We start from the raw sequence: 23116 nt of genomic DNA, 5'->3' as shown, positions 1-23116 counted from the left end.
GGCCCCAAACCCTGTGGGGTTTGCTTCTTCCCCAGCCCCTGAGATGTGTGGTAACCTGGGGTTAATTAAGATGTGTGATAACCTGAGTTTAACTGAGATGTTTAATGACACCTGGTTAACCGAAATGTTTAATGACCTGGGCTGGAGGTCACTGCTTTGGGTCCCTGAGTGATGGACCAGTACTGAAACCCCAAAGTCCCCTCGGTGCCCCAGACCCCAAAGTAACATCAGTGCCCCAAACCCAAAATCCCCTCAGTGCCCCAAAATCCCCTCAGTGCCCCAAAGTCCTCTCAGTGCCCCAGACCCCAAAGTACCCCAGGGACTTTGAGGCACTGAGGGGACTTTGGGGCACTGAGGGGATTTTGGGGTCTGGGACAAAGTCCTTGGGAAGTGCCAACCACACAATTGTCTTGGTAATTATATTATAAATAAAATAATTAAGTAGGGCCTATTCCTTTTTAAACGAGATTAGATCAGTGCTGCTGCCATTGCAGAGGAGCTGATTCACTTCAATTAGCTTTATTCTCAGATGTAGAGCATCCCAACATCCTTCCTTGCCTTTGTTAAATTAATTTAATTAGAAAACACTATTTTAATGAAACGGGATACTGTAGCTTCCAGAAATGAAATTTCATCCACAGAGTTCTTGGGAAAAATAGCAATGAAAATCATTTTGATAAGTAACTCTCAGCCTGAATATCTCTATTGTGGCTCGTGCCCCGAGGTTATATTTTTAATTGCATGTAATAAATATAACTTTATTAATTAGGAATTATCTGGAATGGAAAGAGACAAATTTTTTTTCCGCTTGATGGTGTAGAGCGGCTTAAAATAAATTCCCTGTTCCTTGGGGTAGGTACATTTAATCCACCTTTGTTTTTTTGTTTTTAGGCTGGCAGCAAAATCAAGACTATAAAATCCTGTCCTGTTTGTGGTGGGGTTTTTTGCTAAGTAGAGAAGGAAAATTTCAGTCTTTTACTGAAGGAAATTTGGGATGTTTCTTATGGGATTAGTTTATTATGGGACTCTCACTGCCAACCAGCCCAGGGTGTCCTTTATCTTTGCTTTTCCCTTGCATCAGGTTTTAACATCTCGTTTCTTGCAAAGCCAATGTTAATTTGTTATTGAGAGGAATGTTTGCATGTGCAAAGCACCAGCCTGGGGGGAATGATGGGATTTGAGATTGAGGGCTTGGCTGTAGAATACCAGAAAAGAGAAAGGGAAGCAGGGCAGGTTTTTGTGCTTTTATCACTCTAAAATTTAAAATGACAAAACAAAACAAAACAAAACAAAAACAAACAAACAAACAAACAAAAAAAAAAAACCCAACACAATAAAACCCCCAAAACAACCCAACAAAAAAACCCCCACATAGATTTCAGAGATTTTCACTGGAGGGAAATTTTCTCAGTGCAAGGCCAGAAAATAGATTTTATATATATATATATATAATGCAATATATGCATATATTAAGGTGTTTCAGATTTTCCTCTATTTTATACTTAGACTGAGAGAATTTTCCTCCAGTCTGGGGTTTTCCACCAGCACCTCTCACACTGGGAGCAGACCTGGGGGCTTTTAAAGGAATTTTTGAGGATATTTTAAGGAATAATTGAGGATATTTTAAGGGATATCTGAGTGCTTTGGGTGCTGTGGGTCTGGTAGGAGCAGAGCTGGGTGGGTTCTGTCTGCATAGCATCCTTGGGGTTCCCCAGATGGAATTTTGGTGGCTCCAGGTCCTGGGCTGAAGCTCAGCAGGCACAGATGGAGGGAAAATCACCTGTACTTCCTTCCTTCCTTCCTTCCTTCCTTCCTTCCTTCCTTCCTTCCTTCCTTCCTTCCTTCCTTCCTTCCTTCCTTCCTTCCTTCCTTCCTTCCTTCCTTCCTTCCTTCCTTCCTTCCTTCCTTCCTTCCTTCCTTCCTTCCTTCCTTCCTTCCTTCCTTCCTTCCTTCCTTCCTTCCTTCCTTCCTTCCTTCCTTCCTTCCTTCCTTCCTTCCTTCCTTCCTTCCTTCCTTCCTTCCTTCCTTCCTTCCTTCCTTCCTTCCTTCCTTCCTTCCTTCCTTCCTTCCTTCCTTCCTTCCTTCCTTCCTTCCTTCCTTCCTTCCTTCCTTCCTTCCTTCCTTCCTCCCTCCCTCCCTCCCTCCCTCCCTCCCTCCCTCCCTCCCTCCAAATATTCATCTCCTGTTGAATGCTCTCTTCATAAAAATTGCTGGTTTTTTAGCTTTGACAAAAATCTCATCAGGCTCTGATTTCAGATATTTTTCTGCCCCATTTGCTCTTTGCAGTGGCGATCAAACACAGAAAGTTCTTTATTTGGGAAGATAAATGCATCGATGCACTTGACTCCCTTAAAGTGAAAGAAGGAAATGCATAAAGTCCTGGAGAAAATTAATCATAAGCCTTCATTGTGGCAGTCATATTTTCTGGAAAAATCCCTTTGCTCAGGATTCTTCTCCTGGGACGGTGAGAAGCCTCACAGAAAAATGAAAACAATAGTATCTCATTTGCTTCTCCTGTGTTTTGCTGCTTTGGAATGTGGTTGGAGATTGTTTATCCAACAGGTGATTGTTTCATTGGTTTATGTGAGTTGTTTTGGCTCTTTGGCCAATCAGGGTCGAGCTGTGTCAGGACTCTGGAAAGAGTCACGGGTCTCATTACTATCTTTTAGCCTTCTGTCTGTATCCTTTCTGCATTCTTCAGTATAGTTTAGTATAGTATCCCCGTGGCTGGGATAATGAACACTTTCTGTTCCCTCTGTAACTAGGAGGGTGTTAAAGAGTGACTGGAGCAGCAGGAGCCCACAGTTTGTGTGTGAGCTCATCAAATAGCCACGGAGCTCCAGGGGTGCAGACCTTGTGGATTTGTGTGCCTGCTGTCCTCAGCAAAGCACAGTCACTGGGAAAGGAGTGGGAATGGATAAATGATGGCACAGCAGGGGTTAAAACAGGTTTGTGTGCCTGCTGTCCTCAGCAAAGCACAGCTCACTGGGAAGGGCAGTGGCGTGATAACTGATGGCACTGCAGGGGTTAAAGCAGCCCCGGGGTGTCACAGCAGCGCCAGTCTGGAGTGAGGGGTGGGCGTGCAGCAGGGAGAGCTGGCACAGGGCAGCTGAGTGTCCTGGGCTGAGCCCAGCCTGGGCAGCAGGGAGGGGACCCTGCCCTCACCTGTGCCCAGGTGAGACCTCACCTGCAGAGCTGCCCCAGCCCTGGGACACAGCACAGGGAAAGGACCTGGAGCTGCTGGAGAGAGCCCAGAGCAGCCACGGAGCTGCTGCAGGGCTGGAGCCAGACTGGGAGAGCTGAGAATGCTCCCTGGAGAGGAGAAGGCTCCAGGGAGAGCTCAGAGCCCCTGGCAGGGCCTGAAGGGGCTCCAGGAGAGCTGCAGAGGGACTGGGGACAAGGCATGGAGGGACAGGACCCAGGGAATGGCTCCCACTGCCAGAGGGCAGGGATGGGTGGGAGATTGGGAACTGGGAATTGTTCCCTGTGAACGTGGGCAGGCCTTGGCACTTCATAATTCATAAGCTGATCTGTGCTTTAGGACTTTGCCGTGTTAGAAATCACTTCAAGCCCTGCACAGGCAGAGTGTGAAGGCACCAGAAGGGGGAACAGCTCTGACCCTCAATCCCAGGCCAGCAGGATTTGAAGCATCACAGCTCTTCCCCCTCAGGCTGGGCAGGAACTCACATTTCCTAGCACACTTCAGGAAATTCACATTTCTTTGTAAACCTCTTAAAAAGGCTTCCTGGGGTTGCTGGAGTTGAACTTTGTATTGCCCAGAAATAGCCAGGTGCTTCAAAGGGCAGCCCCTGCCTTGTTGCAGAGCTCCATGAGATCTTTTGTATGCTGTGCCAAGAAACGGGTTTTGGAAAGGTTTCCTGAGTCAAAGGTAATGATCTCTCAAGGTCTTGGCAAAGGAGCGAGGAATTTTTAAGCTGGTGAAAAGACTGAATAGAAATAAACCCATCAAATAATGTATTTTAAAAAAGCTTAGGTGAAATGGGGCTGCTTAAATGTTTAAATGCAAAGGGAGTGGAACCAAATAACCCTTAATGTCCCTTCAAGGTCTTGAAGGTCCCTTCCAGCCTGAGCATTCCTGAATCCCTTGCATCAGCTCCTGTGTCCCCTTTCCAGGCTCCCTTTCTGTCCCAGGGCCTCTCCTGGCCCTGCTGTGCCCCCTCCCAGCAAGAACAGAGAATTCCCTGGACGCAGAGCCAGGCAGGGGCACCGGGGCCCATCATGCCATGCTGAGTGCACTCGGGATTACTGAGGTTGGGCAGGACCTGCAGCAGCACCAAGTGCAGCCACGGAGTGCTGGGAAGGAGATGCTGCCACTGCTGCCCCACGAGTGAAAAGTGCTGCTGCCGTGAGGTGCTGCATCTGCATCCATTATTCCTTAACAAAATGAGAAATTAAAAAAAAAAAGAGAAATCACTTTCCAGCTCAGCAGTGAGACCACACACAGTGAGGAGACAAATCCCAGGAGCTGGAGCCTGGAAATGTGATTCCAGCCCTGTCTCTGTTTGTCCTGGGGCTGGGAGCAGCCTGGGACAGTGGGAGGGGTCCCTGGCCAGGGCAGGGCTGGCTCTGGATGGGGTGTGAGGTCATTTCCTATCATTGATGATGAGAGAGACAGGAGACCCCAATATGGTCAGAAGAGCCCAAATTTATTGTGGACTACCTATGGTTATACACTATTTTATGAAGGCTAGTCATGTTTTCCTGCAATGATTGGGTTAATCCTCACATAAACAAACATGCATTTTACATCTCTTGCAGAAGTCTTGATTTTAATGGAAATTTTCTTTCCCAGTAAATCAGTCTGATTTAATTTTCTTGCAATATTCAAAGCTGCTTGTTCTTGCCAAGGCATCCTGATTAGCAAATCTCTTCTGCTGACAGGTCCAAAGTCCATCATCTGTCATGTGTGTCCCATAATTTCCAACCCCAGCCATTCCATGATTTCCTGGTTGGGGCATCACCAAACCAGATTGCCTTGCTGTGAACAGGGGGGAAAGCAGAGCTGAGCAAACAGCAAGAAAAAACAACCAGCTGCTGGCTGTGGCAAGGGCACTCACCTGGCACCTGCCAACTGAGCCAGAGAAACTACAGATTTATCTGTTTTTTTATATATTTTTATATATTTTTTTGCACTAATATAATATATGATATGATATGATATATGATATGATATGATATATGATATGATATGATATGATATAATATAATATAATATAATATAATATAATATAATATAATATAATATAATATAATATAATATAATATAAAGATTCCCATATTATATAACAAATAGAAAAGATGAATATGTTTACAAACATCTACAAATAGAATAGTAAATCTAATAAATATATAGTAATATAGTAAATTTATGTAGTATAATGTAAAATATAATATATTTACTATCCTGCGATATAGTAAATATAATTGTCTATTCTATAGAAAATATGCATAATTTTAAATGAAATATGAACAATTATGAAGTCCCAAGTCTCTCTCTGCAGTCGCCCGTGCAGTGAACTCTGGCAGAAGGAGGAGGGGAGGAACCTCCCAAAGGTGAAGCCCTTGAGCACCACAGGTTTTTAATAATCCAATACCTGATCTTCTTAATTGGCTCAGTGTTTTCTATAAATCTTCATTTAACGAGATCAAAGCAGCAGAAAGGAGGCTCTTCCCTGACCCCTCTGTCCCCCAGGTGCAGCAGGAGGCTTTTCTGGGAATCTCACCCACTCCTGGCAGGGAAACTTTGGAAATGGAAATGGAATGAAGGGAAGGAGCCCTGGGAATGCCTGGAGGTGCAGCTGGGATTTGCACTTGGGGGACTGGGGCTGTGGGAGGTGACTTTGGGGACCCTGTGCCCCCATTCCATGCCCGTGACGTGGGCACGGGACAGGCACCACCCCAGTTGTGCTACTACAGAAGCATCAAATCCCAGGATGGTTTGGGCTGGAAGGGACCCTAAATCCCACCCAGTGCCACCCTGCCATGGCAGGGACACCTCCCACTGTCCCAGGGTGTCCCAGTGTCCAGCCTGGCCTTGGGCACTGCCAGGGATCCAGGGGCAGCCACAGCTGCTCTGGCAATTCCAGCCCAGCCAGCAATTCCCAGTTCCCAATCTCCCACCCATCCCTGCCCTCTGGCAGTGGGAGCCATTCCCTGGGTCCTTTCCCTCCAGCCCTGGGAAAAGCTCAGCTCTAATAAAACACTGATGAAGACTTTGCCATCAGCACTCAGACATGCTGGAGCCATCTGTCATTTCTGGGGCCACTGGAGCCATCTGTCATTTTTGCAGGAGTGTTTGCACATGAAAAATAAGGTTTTTTTCACAATCTATTTCCAGATTTAATAATTCTGGGCTTAAGAACCTGGTCCATTCCAAATTTTACATCCCTCAACTGCTGCACTGCTGGCAGTGACCTGAAATGGCAGAAAAGCAACATCTCAGCTGTGGCTGAACTCGGTGAAATCTCACCAAACCCACGAGCTGGGACTCCCCTGGGCTGTCTGGGGTACCCCCTCCCAGCAATCTGAGCCCCCTGCAGCCCCAGCCCCCCGCCAGGCTCTGTCCCACCCTGTCCCTCTCTGGGTGAGCTGCACCAGGCACTGCAGCCCCGAGTGGCTCCCACTGGGAAGGCTCAGGAGCACCTTCCCGAGGCACTGAGCTGGCATTTGCTGCCAGCCCGTGCCCTTTATGGAGGGCACACGGCGGGGAGGCACAGGCAGCTCTGGAGGGGGTGTGGGGGGTCTCCCCTCCCGGCTCCAAATGCCAGGGAATGCAGCCCAGGCTCACCCTGAAGTGTTTTGTTGTCCTGGCAGCTTCAGAGCCCAAGCTGGACAAATAACTGACATCAGCCCGTTTAAAGCATTTAAAGGGCTGCAAGTAATAGCCACTAAACCCCTGCTGAATTGTACTTAAATGCAAAGGACCTTGACATTTTGTGAATTTAATTTAATACCTTTGTAGAGAGAAGCAATTACAGTTACATCATTATGTGCAACAGCCATGACTCCATGACTGGAGTCTCGCTCCAACCAAGCATGAAAGGATATTATTTGGGAATCCTTGCTATTGTCAGAGGCTTTTAACCTTGCCTGCCTCCCTCCCCCAGCCCCACACCCCTGCTGCAAAACAGCAGAGCTTTTCTGTACCCTGGGCTCTGCAAAGCAGCAGACAGCAAAGCCCACAGGAGAAGACTTCAAAGCACCTGCTGCTGCTGTGGAGAAGAAAGGAACATTTGGGAAAGGGCAGGAACGTTTCCTCATCTACCTTATACAGAGATTTTATCCTGAATTAGAGTCCCGGGGAATGAGTTAGTCATGGAGGGTAGGTTTACATGGGAGATTGGGAATTGGGAATTGCTGGCTGGGCTGGAATTGCCAGAGCAGCTGTGGCTGCCCCTGGATCCCTGGCAGTGCCCAAGGCCAGGCTGGACACTGGGACACCCTGGGACAGTGGGAGGTGTCCCTGCCATGGCAGGGCTGGCACTGGGTGGGGTTTAAAGTTCCAGCTGGTTCTGTGGTCCTGTGACTGTGATATTCTCCCTGAGCCCTCCTGCTGGAGGGGCACAAAGCCCTGGCAGCAGGACTCATCTACGCTGTGTAGAAACAAAACACTTCCTGCCCTCTTGCTACAAACACAGTGTTAAATCCTGGATTTCACACACAGGGGAGGGAAAGGGCTGCAGGGCTGCTCCCTCCCTGCTCCGTGCCCTTGGCACAGCCCTGTGCCCCAGCCCTGCCCTGGGAGCCACTGGTGCTGTGCCAGGGTGACCATGGGAGCTCCAGAAGGTGCTGAGCAGCAACCCCAGAGCTGCAAATCCTGCAGGATGGAGGAGCTCCTGTGGATCCCTGAGTCCAGATATTGTATTTACAGGGACACTTGTGGCAGGGAGGAATGATGAATCTGACTCCATGGTCTCAGAAGGCTAATTTATTATTTATGGTACTATATTATATTAAAGAATACTAAACTGTACTATACTAAAGAATACAGAAAGGATACAGACAGAAGGCTAAAAGATAATAATGAAAACTCGTGACTCTCTCCAGAGTCCTGACACAGCTTGACACTGATTGGCCAAAGACTCAAAACAATTCACATGAAACCAATGAAACAATCACCTGTTGGATAAACAATCTCCAACCACATTCCAAAGCAGCAAAACACAGGAGAAACAAATGAGATAAGAATTGTTTTCATTTTCTCTGAGGCTTCTCAGCTTCCCAGGAGAAAAATCCTGGCAAAGGGATTTTTCCAGAGAATGTGAATGCCACATCCAGCAGTGCCAGGGCCACCAGAGGGGTGGCTCTGCAGCAGCACAGGACACTCTGGGCACTCTGCAGCAGGGAGGGCCCTGTGCCCATGCTGGGGGAAGGTGCCATGGGCAGTGACAGGGCATGGTGAGGCTCTCTGGGGCTGTGCTTGCTCCCCTCACATGACTTTACACTTGGAGACTTCCTCAGGAGCAGATTTAGGCAGGAGGAGCAGGCACAGCCCCAGAGAGCCTCGCCATGCCCTGTCACTACCCTTGGCCCCAGACCTTCCCCCAGCACGGGCACAGGGCTCCCCTGCTCCAGAGCCACCCCTCTGAAAGCCCCTTCCCACCAAATCCCCTGCTGGAAAGGGAGGGGAGGTTAGTTTGAAGCAGAGGTGAACAATACAAACTCCCTGAGTCCCCCCAGCTGCCCAGCTCTGGCACAGCTGCCCAGGGAAGGGTGGAGTCCCCACCCCTGCAGGGATTTAAATCCCTGTGGATGTGGCACTCGGCAGTGCTGGGGGAAAGGCTGGACTTGAGGGACTTTGGTGGCTTTTCCAACCCAAACAATTCCCTGATTTGCAAATGTTGCCCTGACATTTGTGCTTGCACACAGGGACATGCAGCCGAGCTCACCCTTTTTCTCCTGAGCTGCTCCAGCCCTGGCAAACAGAATTCCTCCCTCTCCTGCTCTCCACTCCCCAACTCTCACCGTGCTGTTTCCCTCTGTGGCTGCGGTGCTAAATCAAGGAAGAGGAGAAGAACTCTCTCACCCACAGCAGGAACAGCAAAAGGGGCTCTTCACACCCCTACACCACCCAGGAGTGTGAGCAGGGCAGGAAACAAAAAAAACCAAAGCTGTGCAGGAGTCAGGAGAGGAGAGGGGCTGGGACAGGAGGTGGGAAGGGCAGGGGAGGCACACCCGGGCAGTGCCAGCAGCAGGAACAAAGGGTGCCCTGGATAATGAGGAGCAGGGCTTGTTCTCCTGCTGGAGCTGCACTGCAGCTTGTGGTTTTTTTTTTTTTTTTTGGCTTGTTACAGAAAAAGATTAAATACAGCAGTAATCAGAGAATACAGTGGAAGCAATTGTGAGCTGGAAAAATAAGAGAAAAGAAAAAGAGGGGAAGAGATATGATGAGAATAATAACAGAAATAACACAACCAGCTAAGTAGGCAGCAAATTGGGAGATAATTGTATCATTTAAATAAGGATGGCAAGAAAAGTTCAGTAATTGGTGCAAAGGTTCATGTGAGGTTGTTGTGCTCTCTGCATCCCCAAAAAGAAATCAAATGCTCCCCTGGTGTAGGAAGAGTTTCCAAAGGTCTCCTAAATTTGTGTGTAGGACCATGACCTGCTGCAGCCTTGAGGTTACTGAAACTCTCTCTCCCAGTTTTTTATTTGTAATCATGGAATGCCAGAATGATTTGGGTTAAAGGGACCTTAAATCCCACCCAGTCCCAGTGCCAGCCCTGCCATGGCAGGGACACCTCCCACTGTCCCAGGCTGCTCCAGTCCCAGTGTCCAGCCTGGCCTTGGGCACTGCCAGGGATCCAGGGGCAGCCACAGCTGCTCTGGGCACCTGTGCCAGGGCCTGCCCACTCCCTCTAACCATTTCCTTCACTCAATTCAGTGCTGAAAAGCTCTTTATCACATTTTTCCACATCTCTGTAACAATTCTAGAAAAATCTGCTCTGTCACAGTGTGTGATGGCAGCTCACCCTGTGTCCTGCTCTGCAGATGTGAATTCAGCAGGTCCGGCTTCGTGTGCTCACCCTGCAGAGCCAGGGGTGAAGGTTTGGGGCAGGGGCTCAGGGGGATTTTGGGGCTGAGTACAAGATCACCTGTTAGGGGCTGGCCACTGCAGGGTGGAGGAGCTCTCGCTCTGCTCATATTTCAAACTACACCTGCAGGATCAGCAGTGCCAGCCTGTCCCCCGGGCTGTGACACAGCCCAGCCTGGCTGTCCCACAGCCCAGCCTGGCTGTCCCCTGAGCTGTGACACAGCCCAGCCTGGCTGTCTCCTCTCCTTCTGCCCACCCGTGCCTCTCCTGCTGCAGCCCACATCACCCTGTGGTGGCTGTCCCTGTCCCCCCAGTGTCCCCATTTGCCCATTGCTGTCACCCCACGGTGGCTGTCCCCCAGTGTCCCCATTCGCACACCCCTCTCCTGCAGTTTGGATGTCTCTGTGCCCGAGGTATTTCCAGTTCCATTTATCACGGCTCTTACTCCGCTCTTACTCCACTCTTACTCTGCTGTTACTCCACTGCCTCTCCACTGTTACTCTGCTCTTACTCAGCTCTGACTACACTGTTACTCTGCTGTTACTCAATTCTTACACCGTTGTTTCTCCACTGTTACTCTGCTGTTACTCCGCTGTTACTCCACTGTTACTCGCTGGTTTTGGCAGGCTGCTGACAGCTCCTCAGTGCTGAAGGAGGGCACCACTCGCTAACAGTCGGCTGCTGCAGCCCCACAAATACATTTTTGCTGGGTGTTTTCTCCTCAGCCCCACAAATAGATTTTTTCAGGATGTTTTGTCCTCATGACACCTCAATTCCCAGCTAATGGCTTTGAGATGTGGATCCTGCCTGAAGGACATTTTCCCGTGTGTTGTTCAACCTGAGAAATCCTCACGGTCATTAAAGCATTGGGGATAATGAGAGATGAAATCTCTCTGTCTGGGCTCTCAGAGCTGACCTTTTGTTTGTTCTAAATATGTCAAATACATCAAACACAGAAGTGTGGTAACATTTCTCTTCAAAAACCACTTAGAGATCTGACGAGGTTTTACAAGGACAATTAGCAGCCCTGATTGGAGCAGCCTGGGATAGTGGGAGGTGTCCCTGCCCAAGGCAGGGGTGGGACAAAATGGTCTTTAAGGACCCTTCCAGCCCAAACCATTCTGGGATTCTGTGACATAATTTGGCCAGAGCTGAGGGAAAACAAGGTGTTCCTCTCCCAGAGCCCGTGAGGAGGGCTGGGCCCTGCAGCAGGGCTGGGATCTTCCGTGGCTGCATCTCTCAGGAGCCCGGGCTCAGCAGTGGATGCTCATCCATCACCTCCCAGATTTCAGCAGGACAAGAGGAGACAGCCTCAGGCTGGGCCAGGGCAGCTCAGGGTGGGCACAGCAGGAATTTCCCCATGGAAAGGGTGCTCAGGGCTGGGCACTGCCCAGGGAGGTTTGCAGTGCCCATCCCTGGAGGTGTCCCCTGGAGGTGGCACTTGGGACTCTGGGCTGGGAACAGGGTGGGCATTGGGCACAGCTGGGACTCCATGGGCTGGGAGGGCTTTTCCAACCTCAGGGGTCCTGGAATTCTGTTTTATTCCATTAATTCTGTCCTACAGTGTCACAGGGCAAACAGAGATGCCAGGGAGTGCCTTCACAGCCTGGACTCAGCTCAGTCTTTTGTACCTTACTAACTTTGAACACAACCTCTCAAAAACTCCAGCGAGGGAGGAGATTTCCTCATGCCAGAGGCTGGATCTTGGCATGATTATTCTGAGGAAACTCGGGGCCTTGTGTGGGGGGTGCCTTCACAAGGCTGGCCTTGGCTTCTGTGCCACCTGATGATCTCAAGCAGCTGCAGAGGCACTGGCACAGCAGGTGCTGCCACCCTGCAGGCAGTTTCCTTAGGAAAGGGAATGATGCTCAGTGTGTCCGTGCACCTCTGGTAGCTGAGCCTGGGACAAACAGATTTGCTGAAAAACCAGGAAAGAGACAGAGAACTGGGATTTTCGAGGGGATTTGCCCAGTGTGAGCCCAGCAGATAGCTGCTGTTTGCCCAGGCAGCTGCAGGGAGGTCACACCAGGTGCCACCCTCCCTGCCCAAGGGGGGATTTTGGGACTGAGCAAGAACACCTGCATTAATCCCTGTCCTTATACAGGTACACCCTGCTCCTTTATGGGAAACATCACAGTGGGAAACTATCGCCAGCCTGGAGTCTATGTACAAATCCTGAACGGGGCAGGACTGCTGGGAATGTGCCTTGAGCTGTTTTATTTCCAGCATCAGCCTCATTCCATGGTTATGACAATGGGAAGATGCCAGCAGCTCACATCCCTGGCAGCAGACAAAGAACTCAATGTTAAAACTCACTTTAAAAGTTTTTGACCAATCGCACAAATCAAAAGCACATTGACAGCAGTTCCATCCAACCACTGTAAGCACAGGTACCTTTGGTTAAAAAATGCTTGCTTATTTTGAATACAATACCTGTTTGTGAGCCTTCAAACACAATGCACAGAGCTCCATTATTCAGCTTAGAACTCCCTAACATCTCTCTGGATAGACTTTTCTGTAGCTCAGGGAGTTATTCTAGACAAGCATTAATGCACAGACCATGTTCCATTTGTCCTTACTTTACTACTTCTTACATAATTTCTCTGCTGACCAATCTTATGGCTGCTGCTGAGCTCTACTCACAGTTCTGCTGTCTCTGAGGCCTGCCTTTTGCAGCTTTCCCAAACCCCTCTGATTTTATGCATTTCCACAGGAAACAAGCCTGAAAGGACTCTGGGATGTGAGAGGGAGGAGCGCTGACTGGGGCTGCTGGCACAGGAGCCCAGGTTGAGGCACAGCTCACCACGAGCTGAATCTGTTTGTGACCTGTTGGATCTGTGGCTTGACCCAGCACAACCCTTCACAACCCATCTTTCTCTTCCTTCGCTGAGAATTCTGCGGATATTTTGTTTAGCAAACATTTTTTTCATGCAAAATGAGAGGATAGATCCAAGAAAAGGGAGGATGCTCACATTTCCCTATCAGTTCTTTTTATTGTATTAAAGAAAATATTCGGAATCAACAGGTTTGTGTGTCCATGTTGGAATGGGATATTTTGGAGGGAAAGCCTTGCCAGGCTCCACACAGGAACTGCCAGTGCTCAAGAACTTTTAGATTATTTAAATTTAAAGTAAGTACATAAATGTGCAGCCACGTTTTCACTCTGCAGGTGGGGCAGTCCAGATCCAAACCCTGTTCCTTATCCCTGTCCTGGAGCTTCCTTGTGCATCCCCCTGCATTTCCCAGGCTCAGGGCAGCTCCAGTGTTGCCATGAAGCAGCCAAGACTCCATTTTCCTCAAGCAGAAAAGCCCAATCTATTGTATAGGTCATATTTTATAGGATTACCAGAAGGGACAGTGTCAGATCGTATTGGTGGACAATGCATTCACACTTGGTTCATTGGATCTTGCATATCTGTCAAACTTCTGTATTTTCAGTCAGTTTACATATTTTTTTCTACTGATTCTCGTGAGACAGATCTTATTGTTTATGAAGGTGCTAGCTGTTTTTCACCCAAGAATAGGTTATGTTAATGAACCTTTCATACCAAAGTTGTTTCAGCTTGGGAACTTGCAAATTACTCAGCTGCACTTAGAAGAAGTGACAGGGCAGATATCAGTTTAACGAGCAGGCCTAATTTTATGGGGCCTTTTATAATATTTCTACCTGTCTGCAACACTCCAGGACTGTCACGCCCTTCCCACGCCCATCTGATTTGGGATAGAAATCCTGGCTGCTGGCCCTGAGAGCATGCTGGAATCTGCAATGCAGGATGCTCCCAGAGCTTTGGGCCTGTGAGCCAAAGCTCAGAATTAAACCCAGGATTTGATCTGAGCCCTCGGAAAAGGCTCCCAAACTGAGGGGCCAGAAGGGAGAATGTGGATTTAGAGTTTAAAGCAGAGACACGTTGAGCTAAGGAAAGGAAAGTTTAGAGATTTAGAGTTTAAGATACAGAAATAAAAGTAGTTCCAGAGGTGACCAAGGAGTTTAGGATGCAGCACTGTGGGTTTGTGTGCCATAACATGAGTAGCTAAGGAAGCTCACATTGTACCATGGGTCCATGAGATGAAATATTTAAGGATTGGGTCAAAAACATAAATATCCTTGTTGGCAGTGTTTTATTATCAATAAATCCTTAAAAAGTCTTGTAACTGAGGGTCTTGTGACCTTCTGAGGCATGCAGTGAAGATGTGAGCTGAACTCATCCTTCCTGCCTGTGCAGAAGATAAGAAATTAAATCACATCATCAAAAACAGCTCAGAGGTCCCGTCTCAAATTCCTTCCAAAGTTCCCTACAAGTGAATTGCCCCAAGAGCAGCATCCCATCTGCCTGCTTTTCCCATGGGGATGAAGGGTCAGTGCAGGAGCTGGGAGAGGAGGGGCTGCCACCTGCAGCACTCCCAGGGAACCTCTGAGCTGGATAATCATCTCTGGAAAATGTGTCAGTAGAAAAAGAGGTTTTTGGAAGCTTAGCTGAAATCATCCCCGCATTCTGCTCCATCAAACTCACGGGCAGAGGAATGGGATTCAATATTTCCAAGGGAGGATTGTTTAAAGACCTTTGTTTAAAAATTTGGAGGTGAAGATAAATTACTGGAATATTTCCATTTAAGTGTGGACCAGTCGTAATCAGGTTTTTGTCTGGGTTGGGACAGAAAAACTGGGGATGACTGAGGGTTGCAGGAAGAGGAGGTGCAGGCAGGACAGTGTCATGGAATCCCAGAAGCACTGGGGATACAAAGGACCTCAAATCCCACCCAGTGCCACCCCTGCCACGGCAGGGACACCTCCCACTGTCCCAGGCTGCTCCAGCCCCGGTGTCCAACCTGGCCTTGGCCACTGCCAGGGATCCAGGGGCAGCCCCAGCTGCTCTGGGCATCTGTGTCAGGGCCTGCCCACCCTCCCAGCCAGGAATTCCTTCCTAAAATCTAACTTAAATCTACCTCCTTCAGCCTGAAGCCATTCCCTTTGTCCTGGCATTCCAGTCCCAAATTCCTGTATCCCTGGGTAATGCCCAGACCCTTCCCTGCTGTGCTCAGTGCATGGGGGGCACAGCAAAGGGCACCCCCCAGGACACCCCCATCCCTCAGGACCTGCCCTGCAGCATCCTCCCCCTCCCAGGACAGCTTTTGCTGCTCCCACAGCTGGCAGTGAAGACTGGAGTGGTTTTTTTGGACTGCAGCCTCCCCCAGACTGTTTATTGTTGACTGTGCTGCTTCCAAATGGTGATGGGCTTGGATTTAGGGAAACAAGATGGCCCTGACAGATGCAAACGGTGGCTGCTGGCAGCTGGGAGCTGAGCAGCTGAAAGGGAAAGCATTTGCTGGGAGCCTTGGCAGCAGCTCAGGCTCTAAAAGCCCACCAGTGCTGCTGGGTGGATGATTACAGCAGTCAGGGATCACTGAGCTCGTCATGGGAAGAGCAGTGAAATTTGGAAAGTGGCACCACCACAGAGATGTGAAATTTGGAGAGAAGTGGCACCACCACAGAGATGTAAAATTTGGAAAGTGACACCACCACAGAGATGTGCCATCCTGATTGCTCCAGCATGGGGAGGGGTCTGGGGGCACTGTCAGCACCAGGAGCTCATGGGGAGGGGCTGGCCCGGGGAGGGCAGAGTGTGAGGGGCTGGCCTGGGAGCTCAGGGAAGTCTCCTGGCACCAGCAGGAAGCAGCTGATGGAAGAACAGATGTCCACATCCCTCCCTTCTGGAGAGATAACGACAGCTGGGCTGGGGAAGAGGATTCAAACAAACGGGATGGACAGGAAGGAGCTCGGGGCAGCATTTCCAGCAGCAGCCTGTTGTCAGTGCTGCTGACAGGCTGCAGGGGCCAGGCAGTGCCTGGTGCCACCCCTTTGCAGTGTTCGGGACATTCTGACAGATCCCTGGCCAGCAGCAGGGGCCATGGCAGGGGGGACAGCGATGCAGCTGGCCCAGGCTGGTGGCAGCTCAGCAGCCGTGCCCTGTGCCAGCTGCTCCAGGGCACGTCCAGCCCAGGAACCCTTCCAGGGACACAGCTCTACCTTCACTGTGTGGCAATCTCCCTTTCCCGAGCCAGCCCTCTGCTGAAGGGTCTGTCCCTGCTTCTCCTGGCTGTCCCAGGCTCTGGGGTGGTGCTGGGCAGTGCCAGGCTGGGCCCTGGGGCTGTGCCAGCCCCAGCCCCATCCTATGACAGGGTGAGGAGGGAACTTGCTCCCCCTTCAATTGTCCAAGCAGTGCCAGAATGGTGTCACCAGTGTGGGCTGAGGGTGGGCACAGCACAAGGGGGCTGAGGCAACAATTTCAGCTGTGGGAGAATCCCCCTGGGAATGAAATCCAGCTTTATCGTGGAATCACAGAGCCATTTGGGGTGGAAAAGTCTCCAAGCCCTTGGAGTCCAGCCATCCCCCAGCACTGTCACCACTCCCCATGTCCCCTCGAGTCCAGCTATGGTTGGTGGCCCGTGTGAAGAGATGAGAACCTTGACTCCATGGTTCAGAAGGCTGATTTATTATGATATATATTATATTAAAATGCTGTACTAAAACTATACTAAAAAGAATAGAGGGAAAAGGATCCATCAGAAGGCTAGAAAAAAAGGAATGGAATGAATAACAAAAGCTCGTGACTCTCAGAGTCCGACGCAGCTGCATCTTTGATTGGTTATTAATTAGAAACAGCTCACATAAACCAATCAAAGATGTACCTGTTGCTAAACAATGCCCACACCACATTCCATAGCCATCAGATAGTTATAGTTTACATTTCCATTCTGAGGCTTCTCAGCTAGAATAGGAGAAAAATCCTAGCAAAGGATTTTTCATAAAATATCATGGCTACATCCAGCCATCCCCCAGCACTGTCACCACTCTCCCCTGTCCCTCGTGTCACATCTGCCAGGCAGGGCTTTGCTTTGGGGGAATCCTTTGGAGATCCCAGTTGTCACCCTGATTTTTTAAGATTTTCTAAGCTTTCTGAAGTTTACATTCTTGTAACGAACTTTCTCACATGCTTTCTGTAAATAACTTATTGTTTTGCATTCTTTTATGGAGGAGGAGACATTTGATGGACTGTTGGTTTGTCCAGTGTCATTGGAGAGGTGGCACTGTCACCCTCCAAACCACTGTCACTTTTGGAAATCTATAAATGTTGGAGTCAGAAAATAAACTTCCCTTTTTACCTTGGAAGGAGCAGCCAGTCTGCACCGTGTTGTTTCGTGTCCTACAGTGACACCCAGTCCATCAGGATAAAGGAAAACCACTTACTCCAAGGGAAGAGCTGCTGCAACAAGCACTCCTACCAGGCTGCCACAGCACGGGGTTTTTATCACAATTAAATTTCAGAAGAAGAATAAAACCTGTGCTTGCTCCTGCACATAAAAGGGACAAAGGCTCCATTTCAGTCCTGACCTGTGTAAGCCATTTGTAAACTGGATTTTGTGGTTTGCTGTGAATTTCCAGAGCATTTTATAAGCCAAATATCTTCCTGGGCAGATGTGGTGGGGAGCTGGGACAGACACCAGAGGCACACACCCCTGTGGGTGGGAGCACCCCACACTCACTGTGCCCCTCTCGTGCCCTGGCACTGCTGGCCAGAGAGCACACTTCACCTGGTGGAAAGGTTCAATCCAGCAGCTGTCTTAAAACTGGGATTTTGAATGGGATTTTTAAAAAACCCCTAAATCCTGTGTGTTTACTGCGTGCCCAAGTGCTGCCAATCTCCCCAAGGTGCCAGTATCAGTACCCAGCTTTCTGCCCCCTTTAACGGCACCACCAGCTTTTTATTGAACATCTAAAATGAAATTTTAGCATTAATAAATAATAAAGCCCAATGATTCTGTGTTTGCTTTTCACTGAAGCAGCCTTGGCTGCCTGCAGCAGGGACTGGCAGGGTTTGTGCCAGGTGAGGAGTGCCAGCCCCGGGGAAAGCTGTGAAGTGCAGCATCCCGGGTTGTGCTGTGCTCAGTGGGGCAGAGCCTCCCGGGGCAGGGAATGGCTCTGGGCGGCACAGCTCATCAGCACTTCAGGAATTAGCGCCTCCAGGCCAGGAACAGCAAAAGGGGCTATGACCCCGAGGAACTGGCCTGCTCAGTTTAGTGATGGGCAATTTCCTCTCCTGCTTGTGACCCTCGGGGGCTGAGGCATGGGAAGGCATCAACAGAGCATTCCTGGGGGCACTTAACTGGGAATTGAGTTTTTTACAGTATTTATCACCAAATTCCAGACTGGTTTGGAGTTAAAGGGACCTCAAATCCCACCCAGTGCCAGCCCTGCCATGGCAGGGACACCTCCCACTGTCCCAGGCTGCTCCAGCCCCAGTGTCCAACCTGGCCTTGGGCACTGTCAGGGATCCAGGGGCAGCCACAGCTGCTCTGGCAATTCCAGCCCAGCCCCTCTCACCTCCCAGCCAGGATGATCTCACTTGCTGGGTTGTTGTTCCACCATGCTGTGGGACCACAGGGGACACTGGGCTGCTGGCACCAGGGCTCAGCCCATGGCTGGGGACACATTCCCACTGCCTGGATGGGCTCCAGGAGAGCTGCAGAGGGACTGGGGACAAGGGGTGGAGGGACAGGACCCAGGGAATGGCTCCCAGTGGCAGAGGGCAGGGATGGGTGGGAAATTGGGAACTGGGAATTGCTGGCTGGGCTGGAATTGCCAGAGCAGCTGTGGCTGCCCCTGGATCCCTGGCAGTGCCCAAGGCCAGGCTGGACACTGGGACACCCTGGGACAGTGGGAGGTGTCCCTGCCATGGCAGGGCTGGGATGGAATTTGAGGTTTTTTGGACCCAAACCATTATGGAATTCTGTGGCTCTGGCACAGGGCAGTGCCCAAGCGGGTGGCAGGGCAGTGCTGGAGTTGTGCAGGGCTGGCAGCACATTCCCATGGGACAGGGAGAGGCCACAGCATCAACCAAAACCACCTGGGAATAAATGAAACAGAAATCAGACCTCCGTGGCTGCTGAGTGGTGCCTGCAGTGCCTCTGGCTCCGCTCGGGGCTCCCCGGGCTGTGGGGCACTGTCACACCTCCAGGACACCAGCAGCGTGCCTGGCATCCTTCAGGGGTTTGTTCCTATTTTTGTCTCTTTACCTGAGCCCTGGCACTGTCCCCAGCTCAGCCAGCTCACAGACTGCCCGTTTTTCTCCCTGCTCTGTTCTTGTTTTGCTTTCCCTTTTCCCCGAGGCACCGTGCACGATGAGCTGTGGGTGAAAAGCCCCTTCCATAAGGAGTTGATCCAAGACAAAACCTCATTTCCTTCTTTAGGGCCCGTTTTCCCTTTCATAAAATGCCTTTCCAAGCTGTCTCCTGCTGTGTTTGTTTTCTCCCAGTGCCATATGGCTGATGGCTGCTGGAAGGGCTATAAATAATTCAGCAGCAGGAGGTGACACACACCAGGGCCTGGTGGTGGCACAGTCCTGTGAGCACAGGTCACGCTGGAGCACCTTGACAGAGCAGAACAGGGATACAGGGGTGGGAAATGGGGATTCTGTGGGACTGGAGCATTGTGACAAAGCAGAACAGGGATGGAAAAATGGGAATTCTGTGGGACTCAGCCTGAGCAGGGCAGCTCTGGGGTGGGGATGCTGCTGCAGCAGAAAGGTTTAATTAATGGCATAATTTAGAATCATGGAATGGTTTTGATGGAAGGCCATTCAGTGCCACCCGTGCCATGGGGCACCTCCCACCCTCTGCCAGGGAAGAATCTCTTCAGTGTCTCTGACCCAAATTTCCCCTCTCAGTCCCAGCAGCAGCGCTCTGCCCTGGGATCTCAGCAGGATCTCAGCAGGATCTCAGCAGGATCTCAGCTGGGATCTCAGCATGGATCTCAGCAGGATCTCAGCAGGGCTCTCAGCATGGATCTCAGCAGAGATCTCAGCAGGACTCTCAGCAGGATCTCAGCAGAATCTCAGCTGGGATCTCAGCATGGATCTCAGCAGAGATCTCAGCAGGATCTCAGCAGGATCTCAGCAGGATCTCAGCAGGACTCTCAGCAGGATCTCAGCAGGATCTCAGCAGAATCTCAGCAGGGCTCTCAGCAGAGATCTCAGCTGGGATCTCAGCAGGATCTCAGCTGGGATCTCAGCGGGATCTCAGCAGGGTCTCAGCTGGGATCTCAGCAGGATCTCAGCAGGGCTCTCAGCAGAGATCTCAGCAGGATCTCAGCAGGATCTCAGCTGGGATCTCAGCAGGATCTCAGCAGGATCTCAGCAGGATCTCAGCTGGGATCTCAGCAGGATCTCAGCTGGGATCTCAGCTGGGATCTCAGCAGGATCTCAGCAGGGATCTCAGCAGGGCTCTCAGCTGGGATCTCAGCAGGATCTCAGCTGGGATCTCAGCAGGGCTCTCAGCTGGGATCTCAGCAGGGCTCTCAGCTGGGATCTCAGCAGGATCTCAGCAGGATCTCAGCTGGGATCTCAGCAGGGCTCTCAGCTGGGATCTCAGCAGGATCTCAGCAGGATCTCAGCAGGGATCTCAGCAGGATCTCAGCAGGGCTCTCAGCAGGGATCTCAGCAGGGATCTCAGCAGGGATCTCAGCAGGATCTCAGCAGGGATCTCAGCAGGGATCTCAGCAGGATCTCAGCAGGATCTCAGCAGGGATCTCAGCAGGGCTCTCAGCAGAGATCTCAGCAGGGATCTCAGCAGCATCTCAGCAGGATCTCAGCAGGATCTCAGCTGGGATCTCAGCGGGATCTCAGCAGGATCTCAGCAGGATCTCAGCAGGGCTCTCAGCAGGCTGTCCAGCTGTGCCACAGTGCCAGGGCAGGGTTTAGGACATTCCAGAGGCTCATCAGTGGGAGTCTGGACAGGCATGGGCAGCTAGAGCTATTGCAGGGAAAGCTGATTTCAGGATTTTAGGTCCCTTTCACTCCCAAACCATTCTGGGATTTCTTGAGAGCCTGAACTGCCCCAAACCTGACAATCCCCTGTCCCCAAACCTGTCTGTCCCCAAATCTGCGTGTCCCCAAACCTGACTGTGCCCAGAGCATCCCCAAAACTGGCAGTGGTGAGCAGCTGCTGAGGGTAGGAGGAAAATTGCAGAATGAGGATGGGCTGATTTCCCCATGGGCACCGAGCGTTTGCTGGGCACCTTGAGAGGTTTAAGTTTCCAAATCCAGTGCAGGTTTAGTTTTCAATCTAATGCTGGGTTTGGTTTTCAAAATCCAAAGCAGATTTGGTTTTCAACCCAATGCAGGTTTGGTTTTCAAAATGCCAGGTTTGGTCTTCAATCCAATGGAGGCTTGGTTTTCAATCCCATTCCAGGTTTGGTTTCCAAACCCAGTTCTGGGTTTGGTTTTCAAAATCCAGTGCAGGTTTGGTTTTCAATCCAATTCCAGGTTTGGTTTCCAAACCAAATTCCAGGTTTGGTTTTCAATCCAATGCCAGGTTTGGTTTTCAATCCAATGCCAGGTTTGGTTTTCAATCCAGTGCAGGTTTGGTTTTCAATCCAATGCCAGGTTTGGTTTTCAATCCAGTTCCAGGTTTGGTTTCCAAGCCCAGTGCCAGCCTTTCAGTGGGAGCATAGCGTGGCCAAAGGCTCCTGTTCCAGGAAGGAACCCCGAGCTCTCCGGTGTTCCCCGCTCCTGCCGTGTGCAGCACTGCTGACTCCACACAATCCCTGCATTCCCTGATTTCTCTGTCAGTCCCTGCTGACACTATCAGTAATTCCAGATCCCTGCCCTGCCCTGCCCCTCATTCCCAACACAAAGGAAGGTCAAAACTCTTTTAGGACATTTAGGGGAATTGCGATTCCTGAGCCTACACATCTCTGATTGCCACCATCATTTTTAAAGCAGGGCAGCGTGCAGAGCTGGGGCTGCAGATCAGATTTTCTGCTTTTGCTGGACTTTGTCCCTTGCTTTTGCTACTGAAGGAAATCCTAAAGGTGCCCGGAGGGGCTGCACGTGGTCCTGTGAGGTGTGCTGTGGGATGTGCTGTGGGATGTGCTGTGGGGTTTTCTGTGGGGTGTGCTGTGGTATGTTCTGTGGGGTGTTCTGTGCCCTGCCCTGGTCTGGTGAATGCAGCATAACTGAGCAGAAGTGACAAGAACCAACAGTGCCAGGAGTCAGGGAATGGCTTCCACTGAGAGGGGTAGGGTAGATGGGATACTGGGAATTGGGAACACCTAGATGGGAGGGTGGGAGGGCTGGGCTGGAATTCCCAGAGAATCAACCCACAGAACTTCCCACAGAACTATCCCATAGAACTATCCCACAGAACTATCCCATAGAACACCCCACAGAACAACCTACAGAACACCCCACAGAACATCCCACAGAACACCCCACAGAATACTTTCTGTTGGTTTTTTTTTTGGGGGGGGGCAGTTTGATTTGGATTGTGAGTTTTTAGAGATCCCAGAACTGTGCAAACCCATCCCTTGTGTCTCTGTCCCTTCCTAGCAGGAATGATGCCATGGGGCAGCCCTGGGTGAGACCCTGGGATGAGGAAGGTGTCCCTGCCTGTAGCAGGGGTGGGCTGGGATTGAAGGTCCCTGCCAGGAGCCCATCCTGGGGTTCTAAAGCTGTGAACAGATCCCAGGTGAGTTTTTGTCTCAGGCTGGGAATGGGGCTGTGTGTTCTGTCCCATCTGTCAGAGCTGGGGCAGTTCTCTCTGTCCATGGGGCAATTTTTTCTTTCTCTGTCCCACAGCCAATCCTCCCTCCAGGAGATCTCTGCTGTCCATGGCCACTGAGTGTCCCTGCAGGGCTGATCAAATTCCAGCATCCCATGGGGAGATGCTCCGCCCAGGGCAGGAGCCAAGCATTCCTACCTGGATACAATCTGAGCCTGGAACAGCACAGCAGCCTCTGCCCCCTGCATTCCCACAGGAGCAGCTTTCTGCTGCCCTGCACTCCCAGAGGAGCAGCTTTCTCCTGCCCTGCATTCCCACAGGAGCAGCTTTCTCCTGCCCTGCACTCCCACAGGAGCAGCTTTCTCCTGCCCTGCATTCCCACAGGAGCAGCTTTCTCCTGCCCTGCATTCCCAGAGGAACACCAGGCCCATCTCCAGCAGCCCTGGAGCTGCAGAGGAAAACTCCCCCCTTGTGCAGGATCCCTGCTCCAGCAGAAGCACAGCTGGC

At 50.7% G+C, this 23116-nt stretch overlaps 1 long non-coding RNA gene across 1 annotated transcript in view; it reads left to right on the top strand.

The window, feature by feature from the left end:
* LOC135302015 (uncharacterized) overlaps nucleotides 1–13087 on the top strand; it is a 42839-nt gene extending 29752 nt beyond the window's left edge. Inside the window, exon 3 of the long non-coding RNA XR_010363701.1 lies at nucleotides 12768–13087. This is a non-coding gene — a long non-coding RNA (uncharacterized LOC135302015). The remainder of the gene's footprint in view (nucleotides 1–12767) is intronic.
* Nucleotides 13088–23116: the final 10029 nt, after the last annotated feature.

This window comes from Passer domesticus, chromosome 6, assembly GCF_036417665.1.
Source record: "Passer domesticus isolate bPasDom1 chromosome 6, bPasDom1.hap1, whole genome shotgun sequence".
NCBI classification, from domain to species: domain Eukaryota; kingdom Metazoa; phylum Chordata; class Aves; order Passeriformes; family Passeridae; genus Passer; species Passer domesticus.
This window is presented reverse-complemented; position numbering and strand designations above follow the sequence as displayed.